The sequence below is a fragment of the Molossus molossus genome, unplaced genomic scaffold, assembly GCF_014108415.1.
Source record: "Molossus molossus isolate mMolMol1 unplaced genomic scaffold, mMolMol1.p scaffold_m16_p_4, whole genome shotgun sequence".
Classification (NCBI taxonomy): Eukaryota; Metazoa; Chordata; class Mammalia; order Chiroptera; family Molossidae; genus Molossus; species Molossus molossus.
Window position 1 is genome coordinate 95,242,952 of NW_023425377.1, and position 18,923 is coordinate 95,261,874.

The following is an 18,923-nucleotide window of genomic DNA, read 5'->3' on the forward strand; positions in this document are numbered from 1 at the left end:
GTTTAGACCATCCCTGATTCTTTTAGGACTTCTTTTTTTTTTTCTTTACTGATTTTTAGAGAGAGAGCAAAGGAGAGAGAAAGAGACATAGAAACATCAGGAGAGAGATTATCAATTGGCCACCTCCTGCATTTCCCCCACTGGGGACTGGGCGCACAACCTGGGCATGTGTCCTGACTGGGATTTGAACCAGTGACTTTTTGGTGCATGGGTCGATGATCAACCATGGAGCCACACTGACCGAGCAGGACTTCATATTTTAATTATAATGTATGGGATGATCTTTCTTTTCTATCCCATTATAAATTCCTAGAAGGCAAAACTAGTTTTATTAAAGTCCATAACCAGTATCTAGCATTGTGCCCAACACAACACTACTTGATGCATATCGATAGAAGAAACTTGGTATCCCAGAACACAGCAGAAAACAATTTTATGTATTATTTAAAAATTGTGTCCTTAATTCCCAAATTTCCAGACTGTACATGTAAAGATAAAGAGATTTTATAATTTATACACCTCATTAATTAAATTCCCTTAATTTGTATTTGATATCTTACTCAAAATTCATCAATTATAATCTACATGTATTTTTCAGCTTAAGGTGATAGGTAGTAGAGTACTCATTATTGAGATTTGCCATTTTCTTTATGTGCTTGCTTATTTTTTAAAATAAAATGTTCTGCAATTTTGATACCTTTTGAGAAAGCTATAATTATAATCATTTTATCTTACCTATGAAATATAAATCAATTGATCAAATTTCATATTTTAGGCAAGACATTTGATATCATTTATTCTTTTATAAACTAGAGATAATCACAAACTGTTTTAGAGTTCAATGAAATAACTGCATAAATTAACTACCTTAATAATTATAAATCTGTATATACATGAAGGAGAAACTTTGTCCATCATAGTCTGTTTAATTTAAATACAATGAGAGAAAAGCTTTGCTAGTACGTATCAAATTTTTCTGAAATCAGTAAACAGGAGATGGCTATGCAAGATAGTGCCAAACTGGCCACATGTATAAGGATTCCAGTTTCATAAAGAACAAATTGATTAAGCAAGAAGCAGTGCTTTTTAGGCAGTGATTTTAGTTTCTGATTTCCTTCTACGGGTTGATTAAAGAAAAAAAAGAGCAACTTCGTTAAAGTAAAAACTTTGCCATTTTCTTTACCCTGAGACTGTCTGCTAAAAAAGCTTTGATTTTTTTTTTTGTATCCACTGAGAAACATAAGAATTCAGCCACTAGCCTCCTATCTATGAGCGCCTGTGTTCGGGAAGTTCAAAGCAAATCTACCACATGCAATGAAAGAAAGTTAGGAGAGTGAGCATCTTCCCAGCATCCTTCATCAGCACCGGGAAACAGCCACAGAATAAAGAAAGGCAGAATTGACCTTACATAGAAGTGTGCCTGGAAACTCAACATAAGTCCATTTCCCTCACTGCCTGGATGGCTCTAATAGGTCCATCAAAGTGAATCCAATGGCACCTCCCTCCCCCCAATAGTTGGGAGTTAGAACATTTTGGGTGTAGAAACAAGATCCAGGACGATACTAGCCATTAAGCCATCATAACAGAATCCAATTTGATGCAAAAGTCAATGCACAGAAGTAGGCAGATACATAGTAATATGGAAAAAAGGAGCTACATCCCATCTCAAATTCATTCCATCTCTGGGCTTCTCAAGTACATGACTAAATCACATTTACTATATTTAAGTTAATTAGACTTTTTTTTTAAATACATACAATCAAAATCATTTTTATAGTGAACATATTTGGGTTTGCCTTGGGTTGCCTTGAGTTAGAACTATTATCCTGGTGTGATTACTATTAGTGTTTCCTTTTCATGCTCTTAGATACTTAAATTGGCACCATAAGAGATACAGCAAATAAGATCCATCAGATTCTTCTGGTACTGAGGCATGAGATACAGAAATGGTTAAGATTTGACTGAATAGTATTTTAGCCTTAAAGTAATGGTAAAAATAATCTATTTTTGTTTTATACAATGGGATATCACATTTTAAATGGAGGCTCAATTATGCAAGACAGACTGACAATAATCTTACCAAGTAAGCTGCAGGATAAATAGCCAAGTTTATAAACATAGAATCTTCTTAAAGCCTTTATCACACACCAATTAGTAATGAATATACTTGTATACACACACAATTACACACACCACTACAGTAAAACATGTTTAGGCAATGCTATTATTTTTTATTCTGTGTTAAATTGTGCATTACTTTAGGTACCACAAAGAGACCAAAATCAGAATGTAGAATAGAGATAAATTAGGAGTAATTCAAGTTACAAAAGAAACATTCACTTTAAAGATTCACTACTGATTCCATGTTTTCAATATTTATTCAGTTGTCTTGTTAAATTAAAACTATGATTCAATGTAGAAAGTTTACATAAAATATTAGGAGTTCTGAAATATATTAAGTAGCAAAATACATTTGTATGAGAGATTATGATGATAATAACTGGCTAATGTCATTAACTACAAATTCACAGTATATAATCTTTAAGCATACAAGTAAGCTTATTTACTAGATCATATATGTTCAGTAAAGAACCTCATCTGTTTTAGAGACTCAACATCTGTCAATTTTTTATCTGCATAGGGCATATAACATACAACACTCAAGTTGAGATTTACCAGCAATTTCAAATATGGAAAGTAGCTACCTATTTCTTTGTGAGCACATAATGTCTAGATACAGTAATGGAAAGATGTTTAAAATTCAGGTAATCATTTCAAACCCACTATTTCAGAGAGAAAAACTACAAATAAGACCACTAGTGTATGCCTTCAATCAATATTTAAACTATGTTTAAAATTTCCTTTTAGGTTAACCTCTGAAATAGGCAAAATAAATAATTCCTAAGATACAAATAAAATAGGAATATATTTATTTCAGTCTTATATATTCAGCAATCATAAGTGCTGAAAATGACTTTATTGCTTCTTGCTTGCATTTAGCATTTTATGTTCAAAGGTGAATATACGTCTAATAAGCCTATGAATTTCTTATAAATAATATTCAAAGATAGGAAAAAGAATTTAGTTGGTCATGTCTATATACATTACGTCCTCCTAACTTATGTTTTAATTGTTATTAAATGCTGTGAATAAGTGATAATTTGCACTTCCATAAGCAATATCTGAGATTTATTTATTTAAAAAAAATTTTTTTCTTTACTGATTTGAGAGAGAGAGAGAAAGGGAGAGGGAGAGAGAGATAGAAACATCAATGAGAGAGAACACTGATTGGCTGCCTCCTACATGTCCCACACTGGGGATTTGGCCCACAACTTGGGTATGAGCCCTGACCAGGAATCAACCGGCGACCTCTTGGTGCACGAGTTGATGCACTCAACCACTGAACCTCACTGGCTGGGCAATCTCTGAGATTTAAAAGTTACCTTTGTACTAAAATGTTTGGCTTCAGTAGTAAATCCACATAATGATATCAGGAATAAATGAAGTGCAATTATCCTGGGACATGATTGTCCTTATAGGTATGATTACGTATAAACATTCTGCCCTGCTGGAAAACATCACCTTCCTTCCACACACTCTGCCCTAAGCAACTCTTGTCAACCTTAATGTGATGTTAAAATATGAATAAAATTTAACTATGAGGCTTTTAAGAGAAATGAAAGCCATAAAATACTAATAAAATACTATTATAATGGGAAAATAGGTTGCTTACATTTTATTTCTCAAAACAAGTGTTTAATAATAATAATAAGGATATTTAATCATGCCAAGCTATTTCATCTCAGTTTACATTATTTTGCCATCTAGCTGGTCTATCATAAAAGAGTGAATAAGCATCAATATGAAGATACTATGTATACTTCTTTCTGGATCTGGTTTGGATATATCCATTAGCAGAATTCTTTAGCAACAGTTAGCTTTAAGAGAGGTCTAAAAAGAAAAGCTGAAACATGGGATGAGACAGATTCAAGAAGATACATACTTTTATTCAAAATAGGGACTGAATTGAACTTTACAAAGTCCACGAGAAGTTTCATTTGTGAGGATTATTGTCTAACAACTCATTATCACTGGTTGCTTCAACATTATTCAAAAGCAACTACTTTGCTATCTCTGATCTCAATGAAGACTTTGAGGATAGGTTTGTCAGACTGGGCATTGTCAGAAGCCACAAGATTTGAGAATGCTTCTGTATGGTATTTGCTCTGTTTATATGATTGTACTCCCTCAGCAAGCAAATGGACCAACTGCATTTGTGGCTTCCAAGTAAGTGAACAGAAGTGTTTGAACAGCACTTCCTTAAAAATTCTTTTCCTTTATTGATATTAGAGAGAGGAAGAGAGAGAGATAGAAACATCGATAAGAGAGACCATTGATTGGCCACTTCCTGCATGCCCCCCACTGGGGATCAGGCCCACAACCTGGGCATGTTCCCTGACCGGGAATTATACCGGCGACCTTTTAGTGCGTGGGTCAATGCCAACCACTGAGCCACACGGGCAGGACTCCTTGAAAATTCTTCCTCATGTAATCCACCTATTGCTCATGAAATGTTCCACTTGTGTTTCCTATAGACCCACTCCTTTCTCTTTGGAAAAAAGTGGAATACTGCCCCCCAAAATGGAACAAAGGTATAATGAAACAAATGACCAAGGGGTGAGAAGGAGCAGGAGAAAACTAACAGGGGAAAAAGTACAAATTAAGTTTATAGATTAAACTTAATTTCAGTAAGTGTAATAATACTAATTATCCTGATAAATGGCAACTACTCTTATTCTCAAGTTGAGGAAAGTCTTTTAAAGGAAAAACATGCACAATATGAGCCTTAAAACAACTATACTAATAATTTAAACTATATGATTAAAATTTATAGCAATTTCTGTACAACACCACAAATCTTCCAAATACTTATTTTAAAGCAGTTATCATACTTCAAATTTGCTTGCAATGTTCTATTCTTGTTAAAAATCAACCAAAACAGATTTGTGGTGAGAAGCAAAATACAAAAAAACAACAACAAAAAAACACCCTGATATAAATATGTATCAAGATTTACTCATTAATCAACAAGAGACTTTTATTCATTATTATATGCCAAAAGGAAATATTGATAAAAAAAAAAAAAAAGACTAGACAAAAAGGCTCAGAAATACCAGAATAATTAATTACACTTTAAGAGACATAATTCTACTCTCTTTACACCATAATAGTCAAAATAATATGCCAGGGAAATTGTCTTAATGTATCAGAGAATATAGAAATAAGACTGGAGATCTTTTACTCAGTGCACTGCAGTTTGAAGATTACTAGGAAAATGAAAATAACACTGAAGTATCGGAACAGCTAAATAGAAATGTAAAGTGTAAACATAGAAAAGACTCCCATTGTGAAAGGAAGACATTCAAGTCTACACTTGTCAACGTTGAAGCATCAGATAAGAATATTATACTACCCAAACAAATCCTCATCTAAAATATGTTTCATGATATCAACCTTAATTATGTGAAATTACATTAGAGTGTATGATAGAAAAAGTTTAAAAATTCAGAGTAAATAAAAATATATGTTGTGCTTACCTTTTAAATGTTCTTTCTCCTCTTTTCTATGCCAGTCCAGATGCTTGGGTATAGTTCCTCCCTGCCAGTAGATGGAGATAGTAAAATTGAGTCTTTTGGTGACCTCAAATCCTAATCTAGGTGGTTCAGAATCTTCAATTTCAGATTTTGGAAGTAAAAAATATTTTTGAATGATTGAAATGACACATAAAGCTTGTAAAAATAATTATCTGAGTCAAATAAACTTTTACTCATGGTCATTGATACCAATTTTTAAGGGAGAGGGTCTTGGCTGGCATAGAAAAAAATAAAAGAAAGAGCATTATTTTGTAGGATATATTCCCTCGTCTCTTCAGTCTTCCCAGATTTCAACAAATATATATTGAGTATCTACTCAAAGTTGTTGGTTACTAGCTAGATGCTTTCATATACACTATCTAGTTAATGTTTTTTAACAACCCCATAAAGTAGTAATTATTATCCCCAAACATTTTGTCCCAGGATCTATATTTTAATAGTTGCACACAGTGAGCTGATGCTTGCTTGTCACGTTTTTGTAGTCCTCCTGGTGTTCAGTTAATGGCTTCTCAAATTTAGGGAGAATTCATTTCTTCTTCCTACTGATAAAGAGACCTTGAATTTGTTGGAAATTCATTTGCTATTGGTAAAACTGGTTTTGTTTAATTTTATTTCAAATTAATACAAGCCTTCTAACAGCTATCCAAGAAGAGATTCAAAAGGGTAAGGGGAAGTCATTCAATACAGATAAACTGGATCATCTGAAATAAAATGGGGTTCAGGAGTACCATTGCATGAAATTGTTTTCCTTTGAGAAATTGAACACTTAAGATCAAATTCACAAGAATAAGCATTAAAATTTGTGATTATTAATAATGGCTTATGAAAATAATAAAATTATGATTTCCAAAGCTAACAGAAGGACATATAAGTACCACTTGAAAATGATAAAAAAAGCAAAGTCTAAGAGCATTCAAAAGTGAATTGAATGTTGATGAATTATGAAATAATTGATTCCATTTTTCTTACTTATTTTAGGAAACCCACTGAAATTTTCATTACATGGAATCTATCTCTTGTCCTTATTACAAATATAGTGCAGATTCCCATATTCCTGGTAGTCATAGCCGATGAGTTGTTTTCAGTAGAACAAATAGGGCGTAGAACTAATTAAACAAAAGTAATATCAATTTGTTCACTAAGGACTAGTTAAAATAAACTATTATTTTTTATTCAGTCACCTTAATTATCCTGGCCAAATAAATACACTAATATGTATACACCTCTCTATAGTTTTTGTAATAATTTTCAGATTACAGAACACTTTCTTACACATGTTTTTCAGGTTGTCACAACAACCTTAAAAATGTATGCCAATTTTATCATTGTGAGTTGGCTGTCACAGTAAGTTGACCATAAAATTTCTTGTCCAAACCAATACACTTTTAAGAATGAAAGAGGGTGGTATTATTTTGTCAGGACAACAGATATCAACCATGACGGTCCCCAGAAAATTTGAACATATGGTTACTTAAATGACAAATGACAATGTTAATCTTCACTTTGGAGTCTAAATCCTATTCTCTTTCCACTATATCGCAGGGCCCCAGGAGGTCTTTCAACCTAGATATGTATGATTAATTCTTAGGTGTATGTATATGTTCTTGTTAGCATCCTTATTCAACTTAGCCCACTGAGTAGAACGTTTTCTTTGGTTTCATAAGTTTGGTAATATCTATTACATTTAGAGTACTTTATTTCAAGATAGGTTAAAACAACAACAGCAGGTACTTACAAAAACAATAATCCTAATAACTTTTTCTGTTTAACTGCTTTTTAATTGGCTATTTGTGAGATGTCTCTTATACTACCATTGAAGCTGCAGAAATGTCTACCAGTTACTACAGATCTGCTAGATTCTGGCTCCATTTCACTGCTTGGAACAATAGGGCTGACATTAATTCTACTTCTGGTTGGAAATATTCTTCCAGAATTTGGCACTCCTTACAAATGATAATCTTCATATTAATTTAGAGAAAAGAAGAGATCACTTCAAATGCACTCAATTATTAGGGTTAACTGATAAAGAAAAATAAAACGTACTGAAAGTAAAAACAGCTTATCTTTCACAACGAATGCAAGACTCACATATATATTCATTTATTTACCTGATTATCTAGTCTTTAAAATATCTGCGTGTAATTTAATTAGCAAATTCTAAATGATTATGCATTCTGTCTAGGTTTTTGTTTTGTTCTGTTTGCTTTTTACTATTGCATCCCTCAAAGCATAACATACATTACCCATAATAAACAATAAATATTTGGCTAAACCACCTAGGAATAAAGCACATGTTTCATCTGCAAACATATCACAAAGAAAATGTAGTAGATAAAAGGGATGACATATGGCTTGTCTCCTGGCCTATTCTTGCTTTCTGAAGATCACTGGCTTAAGAATTGACCAAAATCCCTCACCTTACATACAAAGACACCAGCTACCTATTGTCATGTCATCAAATACGTTTCTATAAAATTAAATTATGTTAAATTCATGTTTGAAGTTACTTCACCACTATCTTCAAGAAGTCAAAAGTCAAGTACAACAGGTCTTCAAATAACATCATTTCAATATAATACTGACAAGAAAAAAAAAAAATTGATTCCCGGCCAGGGCATTATCTGTGTGGAGTTTGTAGATTTATTTTAGTTAGCTTTATGCTTTATTTTTTCTGTGCCAGATGAGAGATATAAAATGTAATTTTTAGAATGGATTAAAATATTATGGATGGCAGAATAATACAGTAGCATTATTATGATAGAGAGCATGTCTGCAGGGTGATCTGGACCGAAGAATATAATCATGTAGGAAGTTTTTGAGACAAAAACAAACCTTGACATGATTTGCTAAATAATGTCCATAACCCCTGTCCCTTTATGATTGCTCCAAGGATAAAACGAGGCTTCAGAATTCCCTAAGTATTTTCAACTTCTGAACCAAGTGTTTAAAAGAAAGAGCTGTGTTTTGATCCTTGTAAACCAATGGCTGGAGAGAGTTTTGAGAAGCTGGTGAAAGGTGTGGGAGCTCAGAGAACATCACCTATCTGAACACACACTCTCATGGCTGTCACACAGCAGCGCACAATTGCGGAGACTCATCCAAGCCACAGAACCTGTCTATGAACCACTTTATTACGAAACCATGGGTAAGGGCAGTTTTTCCAAAAATAACTTGTCCATTATAAAGCAAAACAAAGAGTTTCTCTCTCCATGATCAGATGGTGGACAGGGCCATTTTCATAAAATAACATAGGAATAAAACAGTAAAAAATTTAGCAATCAGGGATTAAAAAAGAAGGGCATTCTATAAGACTAACTTAAATTATGGAGTAAGTTGAAATATATATATATATATGTATATATATATACACACATACACATAAATCTCTATATATAGATTTGTATATATATATGTATATACAATTTGTATATGTGTATATATGTACAAATTTTATATTCATAGTGGATATATAAAGCAATGTAATAGGTACAGCATGATTTCTATGAAAATAATTACAATATTTCACATACTTCTAATGTAACTCTATAATAGTCATATTTTCTGGAAAAAATGTATCTAATATGTATAATTTACAACAACTACAAATTCTTTATATTTACTAAAAATACTGCTATTTTTTCTGGAAAAAAATGTTAAAGATTTGGTATCAAAAACTGTACATAGAACAGAACACAGGAGATAATTCAATTGCTCTCCCATATTTCTACAAGGATGTACTGGTCATATAGTTTTTAAGTGCAAATGACAGAAGCAGTTATCAACTTTTGAGTGCCAATTGTGGGCCAGAAACTACTGGATACTCCAATGAACTAACTTACAGCAGTACTGTGAAGAAGGCTTAGTCATCAGCACTCCACTAAGGAGGAAACTTGCAACTAGATAAGACATCGTGAACAGAGTGAACAACATAACAACGCTCGTGAGCCCACCGACTGCAGGCTTGGAGTGAGCCCCACCGACTGCAGGCTTGGAGTGAGCCCTGGGCAGCTCCCTTCTGTAGCAGCTGTACCCTGAGGTGACTCAGCAGAGCAGGGCGTGTATTTTAAAATGGGCATTGGTTCTCTGGAGCAAGTAAGTGGGTCAAATAGCAGACAATACATCTAATTTGATCCTAGTTCTTTTGTGACTCAATTGATAAGGATTCAGTTTTGGAAGATACTTAATACAACATTGAAAATTTCCCTCTTTTTTTTCACAGCAAAAAAAAAAAAGGTCTTTCCATTGGGCAGAAAAGCAGTAGGAACACAAGGACTGCATATGCTGCTATTTTTGGCTCTTAGAGAATTGGTTAAGATAATTAAAATCCTTCCCCAGACTTTGTATTTCATAAAGAAAATTTAAAAAACATTTTAAAAGATAAGAGTAATCTATATGACTTTGATATGGGTAAATTTTTCTCTCAATAATATTAATTAAAATGTTTTTTTGCATTGTACAGTAAGTAGGCTCTCTCCTTTAATCATTTAGTCTGTATAGTCCAGAAAATTTATAGTAAAACAATGCAGTGAGTACATTTTTAATCATCCTTGTATTCAGGCTCATAGAATGCTTTGGAGTCACGATCACTTCTATACTTGTTACGGAAGAGTGTCAACAGAATAGAGAAGACGGCCAATAACTGCAATCTCCTATTACTTTACATTTACTCCCTCCATAAAAAACACAGTGTAAGAGTATAGTACAAAAAGTCCAATATAATAAAAGTTCTATAAGGGAGTTAAATTATAATTTTTTAAGAAATATTTCTTTACCCACAAAGTTCATCTTTAGTGAAGGATACAATATTTTAGCATGTATATTAAGCTGAAATTTTTAGTAAATCGTGTACAGAACATATTATAAGTAGAACTAGATTTCAGAACGCTGCCTAAATAATGTAGTCAACAAATATTCATCCACTGCGTAGAGTTAGGGGCATGTGAGGTGGAGTCAGGATGCTGCACTGGCGTCCTAGCTCACCTTTACATACTCAAGTTTTAGTAACTTGAACTTCAGATTTCACCAAATGCACCTATTCATGTATGCTTTTAGTACTACACTTTTAAGTGAACAAAACTGAGCAGAAGGCTAGTTCTCACTTACATTTTACTTTTTAAACTTCGTTATTATTTTGGTCACACACATATACATAAAGGTATAAATTTTATTGCCCAATTGTGTCTTCAGTGTCTTATTTAAGAAATTATATTTTACAATGTCAAAAAGGATATTCTTTTATATTTCACCTCTGAATGTTTAAAACTTTTGATTTATGGTATGAGTCATGTTTAATTTTACCTATTGTTCCATATGGATGGCCAATATTCTAAACATCACTTTTATATAGCTCCGACTTTTCTCATTCTCTGTCACATATATCAAACTGCTATATGTATGTGAATCAATTTCTGGTCTTTTTGTTCTTTTCATTGTACTATTTGCCTCCTCTTATATAGAAACACCATTTAATCGCTATGTTTTTATAAAAAGCATAATGCCTTGGTTACTTGTGGGCCCTTTACTTTTCTACATCTGTTTTCAGATTAGTTTACCAAGTTCAATAAACTCTATAAAAATTTCATTAACATTATGTTTAATTTATAAAACTGAGGATACTTTACATAACCATAACATTAAATTCTACCATCAGTAAACATAACATTCCTCTGTTTAGTTATTTATATTTTATGTATTTTTAAGTCTATTTGAACAACTCCAAAGTTAGCTACTGAAAATAAAGGAACCAACATAAAACTTCCCCTGACAACCAATGAGCAATGTCCATCCCATTGGGGCTTTGTCAACAGGAAAATGCCAATATCAGATTTATGACAACTTCCAGTCAAGATGGCAGCGTAGGTAAACATGGTCTTGCCTCCTCCCACAACCACATCAAAATTACAACTAAACTACAATACAACCATTATTCAGAACCGCCTGAAATCAAGCTGAATGAAGTCTTACAACTACGAAATTAAAGAAACCACATCGAGATTGGTAGGAGGGGCGGAGGCACAGACAGGTTGGTCCCACACCCACGTGTAGCAGATAAAAATCAGGAGGACACCTCAGCTGGGAAGGTCCTCCCTGAGGACTGAGGGGTCCCTGTCCCACACCAGGTGCCCAGCTCAGGGTTCCAGTGCCAGGAAGAGAATCCCCATCACTTCTGGCTGGAAAATCCAGTGGGAACTGAGGCTGAGGGAGGCTGAGGCTGCTGCAGCCCCAGGCAGCTCCTCTTAAAGGGTTCACTCGGACTTGCCCCCTCTGAGCTTGGAAGGGAGGCAGACTGACGGGCGCCAGAAACACATGGGGAAGAACTGAGCTGTTTGGCCTCAGGACGAGGTTTGGAGAGGCAGCTTTCTCCTAGACAGACGTGCTGGTGGAGGTGGTTGTTCCTTCGGTGAGCCCTTCCCTGGGGCGGCAGACAGCCATCTGGGACTCCAGCAACCTGGCTCACACTGTTGGCCCCGCCCTGGTGATTCCCTGAGGCCCCGCCCCACCCAACTTTCGGGCCCACCCAAGCTGTTTCCAAGGGCTTTACCACAGGATTGGCCTGTCTTAGATCCTGCTTCAGAGTTTCCTAAAATCTCTCAAACAAGCAGCATCTGGTGTGAGCGACGCCCATACCTCTTGCTAAATGTCCCCATGCCTGGCACTAGAAGCAGCCAGCCTTGGTTCACAACTTGGATTTTCTTTAGTACCTCCAAGACCAGCATAAGAAGCAGCCATCTGCTGATCACTTTGTAGCTTATGCCGGGTGGCCCTGGATAGAACACAGGCAGTGGCTGACTTTGTCCCAGAACCAGCACACCCAATGCACAGCTTTAGACCAAAACACCACCACCCAACCACCACCCAAGTGACACATTCAAGGAGCGGACTCAGTGGGTACCAGAGCCCTGACGAAGTAAGTTTTTCTCTGTGTGTTGGGCCCGTACACAGCTGATCCTCCAAGGTAGTCAGAGGCCAGTGGTTAGTAGGCACAGCCAGTTCTTGTAGCTAATGAGCCTGAGTATATCCCTCCCATTGACATGCCAACAGCAATCAAGACTCAATTACAACAGAAGGGTGTACAGTCCACATGAGGGGTGCACCTCGAGGGCCCAGATGGAGTGATCAGGGAGGCTGTGCCATGATCCTACAGGACACTTACAATAATAGGCCACACTACATAGCCTAGGAGACATAGCAACTCTACCTAATATATAGAAACCATCACAGGGAAGCAGCTAAAATGAGGAGACAAAGAAACATGTCCCAAATGAAAGAAAAGAACAAAACTCCAGGAAAAGAATTAAGCAAAACAGAGATAAGCAATCAATCAGATGCAGAGTTCAAAACACTGGTTATAAGTTTGTTCAAGGAACTTGGTGAGACATTCAAGGAACTTAGTGAGACCTTCAAGGAATTTAAGGAGACCCCCAAAGTACTTAGTGAGAACATCAACAACATAAAAAAGGACCAGTCAGAAATGAAGGATGAACTAACTGAAATAAAGGATAATCTACAGGGAATCAACAGTACAGTAGGTAAAGCTAAGAAGCAAACAATCCATTTGGAATATAAGGAAGCAAAAAACACCCAATCAGAACAGCAAAAAGAAAAAAGAATAAAAAAAAATGAGTATAGTGTAAGGAGCCTCTGGGACAACTTCAAGCGTGCCAACATTCACATCATAGGGATGCCAGAAAGAGGAGAGAGAACAAGAATTTGAAAACCTATTTGAAATAATAATGACAGAAACTTTCCTAACTTGGTGAAGGAAACAGACATACAAGTCCAGGAAGCACAGAAAGTCTCAAACAAGATGAACCCAAAGAGGTCCACACCAAGACACATCAGCATCAAAATGCCAAAGATTAAAAACAAAGAAATCCCTGGCCAGTTTGGCTCAGTGTTTGAGCGTCGGCCTGTGGACCAGAGAGTCCTGGGTTTGGTTCCCGCTAGGGGCACGTACCACAAAAAAACAAAAACAAACAAACAAAACAAACAAACCAAGCAAAACAAAGAGAGAATCTTAAAAGCAGCAAGAGAAAAGCAGTTTGTTACCTACAAAGGAGCTCCCATAAGACTGTCAGCTGATTTCTCAAAAGAAACTTTGCAGGCCAGAAGGCCAGAAGGGAGTGGCAGGAGATTCAAGGTGATAAAGCAACGACCTACAACCAAGATTACTCTATCCTGCAAAGCTCTCATTTAGAATCAATGGACACATCAAGAGCTTCCCAGACAAGAAAAGGCTAAATGAGTGCATCGCCACCAAACCAGTAGTAAATGAAATGTTGAAGGGTCTTTTTGAAGGAAAAGAAGAACAAAAATATAAACAATAAAATGGCAATTAATACATAACTATCAACAATAGAATCTACAAACAAAATGAGCAAGCAGAACAGAAACAGACTCATAGATACGAAGAACTTTTTGTCGCCTCCCAGATAGGCGTGGGGTGGGGGGGTTGGGTGAAAAAGATGAAGGAATTAAGAAGTACCAATTGGTTGTTAGATTAATGAACCTCAAAGGGAAGGGGTAGGGAGGGTGGAATGAGATAAACCAAAGAACTTCTATGCATATATGCATAACCAATGGACACTGACAATGGTGTGGGGAAGGCAGGAGGAGGGGTGGAACTGGGGAGGAGGGGGTCAATGGGGGGAAAAAGGAAGGACATCTGTAATACATTCAACAATAAAGATGAGTTTTAAAAAATCAAAAACATATTTTTATAAACAGAAAAAAAGAACACTGCTATATCCTTTAAAATGTCAAATGTTAACATTTTCTAAATCTTCGTTCCCTCACCCATCAGCAAAAGAATATCTTTTTAGCACTAATCTACTTTAAGTTACATTTATAGCCTTCAACAGTTTGCCACCTACTATTTCAATAACCTTTTAATTACCTTCACAAAGATCTTGTACATCTTTTTGTAGATAAATTAAAAGGTGTCGATTTTGTAGTTGTTATGAATAGTTTTTCATTATATTTACCACAGGTTCTTCATCCCATCATTTAAAGTTTTTCCTCGATACAAGTGACCCTTCAACAACATGGGTTTGAACCATGGAGGCCCACTTATATGTAGATTTTTTTTCCAATAAATACAGTCAGCTCTCCCTATCTTGGGTTTTACATCCACACACTCAAATAGCTACAAACTGAAAACAGTATTTTTCATCCACAGTTGGGAATCTGTAGATGGGGATGACAAATCATATGCATTGTTCTACTTCATTGTATACAGAGCACTTGAGCATACAAGGATTTGGTTATCTGAGGTGGGTGGTCCTGGAACCAATCCCCTACGGATACCAAGGGATGACAGCAGTTAAAGTTTGGGGGAGTCAAAAGTTATATGCAGATATTTGACTGTGCATGAGATTAGTTGCCACAAATCTCTGCATTGTTCAAGGATCAACTGTACTTAGAGCTCTCTGAAATCATCTTATATATGATATGCATTTGGTTTATTGCTCTTCTCTCCTTTCCTGGAGCTAAGTTCCCTGAAAGCAGGGATCTTGTCTGTGCTGTTTATTCTGCATTCCCCACAACTACAACAGCACATTGGCCGTTTGAGGAGTACAATGTATATTTGTTGAATTAGCAAATTAATATTTATCTGATGATATGCTTTAAATGTAATTATATATAGATAGGTTGTCTGCCTCAACTGTTTTATAATTTTGTAATCCAGTTATCCATGAAGAAGATACTGGAAGAACTAGATCATAGCCAGAAGCCAGTAATAAATTAGGATCATCTACTAAACAAAAAGGGTCGACTTCCCCATTTCAGGTCTCTACGTATTTCTTCTTCCTTTCACTTTTTTTCTACACATTAAATCCACATAACCAAGTCTTTCTTTTTCTAATTTTAGCTTAATAGGATTCTATTTTTCCTCTCCTCCCAACTCCTATCCATTTATCTCACCGAAAGGAATTTCATTAGAACAAGTTTGAAATGTTTCTAGAAAGACATTTCATAGAGTTATTAAACCACAAGGCTGAAGTGATCTCAAAGGAATATTTTGTCTTAAGTCTTAAATGAAAAGATGAGCACATGACATATTATCTTCTACTTCTAAGAGAGTTGCAAGTATCCTGTCTCTGCGACTATTCTCCGTAAACTTCCTGAAGAAGGGGTTATCCCTGTTGTATTTATGTTTTTTTTTTTTTTTTTTATCCTCACCCGAGGATATTTTTCCATTTTTTTTTGTACAGATAGAGTGGGAGGGAGAGAGAGGAAGGGAGAGAGAGAGAGAGAAACATCGATGTGAAGAGACACATCGAGTGGCTGCTACCCGCAAGACCAACCAGGGCCGGGGACAAACTGCAACCGAAGTACGTGCCCTTAGCGGGAACCGAACCCGGGTCTCTCCGGACCGCAGGCCGACGCTCTAACCGCTGAGCCAAACCAGCCAGGGCTTATCCCTGTTGTATTTAAATGGCTTTTACCTTATTAACCTATAAATAAATTGATATTATAAAGTTGTTTCCACAAGGCTTATTAAATCAAATTTATTTTTTTTAAAGCAATGTGGAATGAGTGCTTCGAAAGAATGTTCAATCCCTATGCAGTTGACACAAAAACACCATGAAAACAAAAGAAACCCTTTTAATACAGAGTCGTTTTGTAAGGAAAACTAAGAGGCTTTCTTACCTATTCACACAGTATTCCAAAGTTTAACTCAACTTTAATACAACTGATTTGTATATTATATTGTGCTTTAGTTATATGACCAAAAAAAAAAAAAAGTGATGCCTGGTAAAACTATTTAAAATTTTCATTAAAGAAACTGTACAAAAGAAATGGTAAAGGTGAAAAGATATCAGGAAATGTCGAATGCTGAGAAATGTAAAACACTAAAAGTAAATATGAAGGGAAAATCCTATAGGTAAACAGAATGATTATTCATACGCAGGAACTCTTTTGTGTATAGTGTAGGGTGCAAAGAAAACCAATGTGGGAAGGAAATGGCCATAATCCCCAGGCCTCCTTCTTAACTAACCTCTCAGTCTGTAGTAGCAGCTGCAAGTTCTCTTAAGTAGATGCCAACATAGGGGTTTTAATCAGCTTATGATGGCAAGTGCACAGGAAACGCCTTGCAAATATTAGTACTAAAACAAGAGACAAATGGCAGGAACTGGAACAGATCGAGGCAATTTAGTGATGGACTTTCCGAAAAAGGATTTGATTTAAAAATATTTTCCTGGCAAAGACTGGAAATCACAAAAACAAACAAGCAATTCCAACCAGTGAATCTAACCAAAAAATTACTGTGTCATTCTGAGTTCCTGGTTTATAAATGTGACTGGCGATAAGTAATGGTCCAGGTGTAAGAAAAAAATTTAAATGGAGAAATTTACTCTTTTAATGAGCCATGCAAAAGAGACTTCATCAGTTACTAGCCTCAACTATTTGAAAGTTTTTAATTATTTTTTCTCAATATGTACAAATTTATATTTTGTGTACAAACTTAATATAAAGTGTGCTTAAAATATTAACTTCAAATGTGAATGAGTTCAGACAGACCCCAGGAAAATAATTCATTAAATAAAATAAACTGCTTAGAATATACTGCTTAAGTATTTCAGACATGAGCTTAAATAAAAACTATTTTTAAAATCTTATTCTAAATTTAATGGATTCTATGCATTTTTTATGTTATAGACTAGCCTGTTACATATTAGTATTATTAGAGTCCTGATCATATGTTGTACACAGAAAGTTATCACCCAGATGTATTGATTTCACTCCTATAGTTTTGTACAACTGCCTACTATAAAACTCTGAAGGCTATTTCTCAAATAATTTTTAATAAATCCACATATTTTGGGGTTCTCAAAAATTCAAAGTCACATTAAAGGCAAAGTCCAATATATTAAAGAATAAACAACAAAAAACTAACCTAAGATTGCAAAAATAAACCTCTTAAGAAAAACCACCCATAACATCACTAAAAGTCTAATTTACCACTACAGATGAAAAATAATAGTTTTGCCCACTCTGGCTATAAATGAACCACTTTAACACAAGCCACAGCTACTATCATTTACTGTGCTTATTTCATATGTGATAATATAATAATATACTAGAATTCATGACTACATACATACACATACATAAATGTATATGTATACATTCACACACACACACACACACACACACACACACCCCACTTAACTCAAATGTAAAACAGTTATGGGACAGGTGTGAATTTTTGGGTAACCAGAGCAATGAGTCTAGGGCAAAGAAAAAATGCAAACAAGACTAGATCTTTAAATCTAAAAAACTGATTAAGGATTTGTTTTTTAGCACATACGTTAGCAAACGTTATTGGTGGCATCGCTTTGATGCACTCCAATTGCAATACCCTGTTGACTCAAGGCTTCAAAGGACCAGCCGGAATTCGACTGCTCGCGCAAAGCCCCCGACCTGTAGCACACAGTGATCTCATCTTGTCTGCACGCCTCAGGCACATCTGTCGGACTCACACGTCTTGCAGTTGAAGCCTATAGGCCATCACAGTTTTTAAGTGAAGGATATGTTTAAGTTTATATCCAGAACTACACTAGAAATTACTTAAGGCCACAAAATATTTTGTTTTCCCTTTCAATATTCCATGTTAATGCTACCGAATATAGAATTTAAAATTATTTGATCATTGATAAGAAATGCTCTGCCTACAATAAGCATTTAATACACAGGCATTTTAGAATTGCTATGAATTAAAAATTTATTTGTCCTCAGTCTTTTATTTAAAAAAACTCTTACTCTGCAAGTGTGTTATATATCTCTCTATATGTAATGTTAAATGCATAATGGAATTTACAAATACACCAAATATTCGCTATTCATTACAATCCCCCTCCGTGACTTGTTTTTTCCAACTATTTCTTACCGATGAACAATAGTAGCTCACTAGGGTTAAGATAAAGAAGAATGGTTTGACCATTGCCCTTATCAACCCTCACCCCCAACTGCCAACGTGACTATACGAGCCAGCATCCTTCCAGGCTATGCAGCTCAGAACTGTGTTTTGGACCACTATTTCCGAATGTGTGGTAATTTTACCACTAGTTTTCTTAATACAATTTTGGGGGGGAATTTTTTTTCACTACTTATAATTAACTTTAGTAGATATTAAATATAATTAAATATCTAAACAATATAAGTTAGATCGTTTCCATGGGCATTTCTTACCGGTTATTTTTTAAATCTCTTTAAGAAAAAACTTCCTTGGTGGAAAGAAAAATATTTAGTGAATATTAGCAC

General features: G+C 35.2%; 1 protein-coding gene across 2 annotated transcripts in view; it reads right to left on the bottom strand.

Annotated features, from left to right (window-relative positions):
• PDGFC (platelet derived growth factor C) overlaps positions 1-18,923 on the bottom strand; it is a 184,333-nt gene that overhangs the window by 88,118 nt on the left and 77,292 nt on the right. Inside the window, exon 2 of one of the 2 annotated variants that reach the window (XM_036240300.1) lies at positions 5,598-5,658. The exons of the other annotated variant lie outside the window; for it this stretch is intronic. The gene's annotated coding sequence lies outside the window, so the exon portion shown is untranslated. The remainder of the gene's footprint in view (positions 1-5,597; positions 5,659-18,923) is intronic. 2 annotated transcript variants of the gene reach the window in all.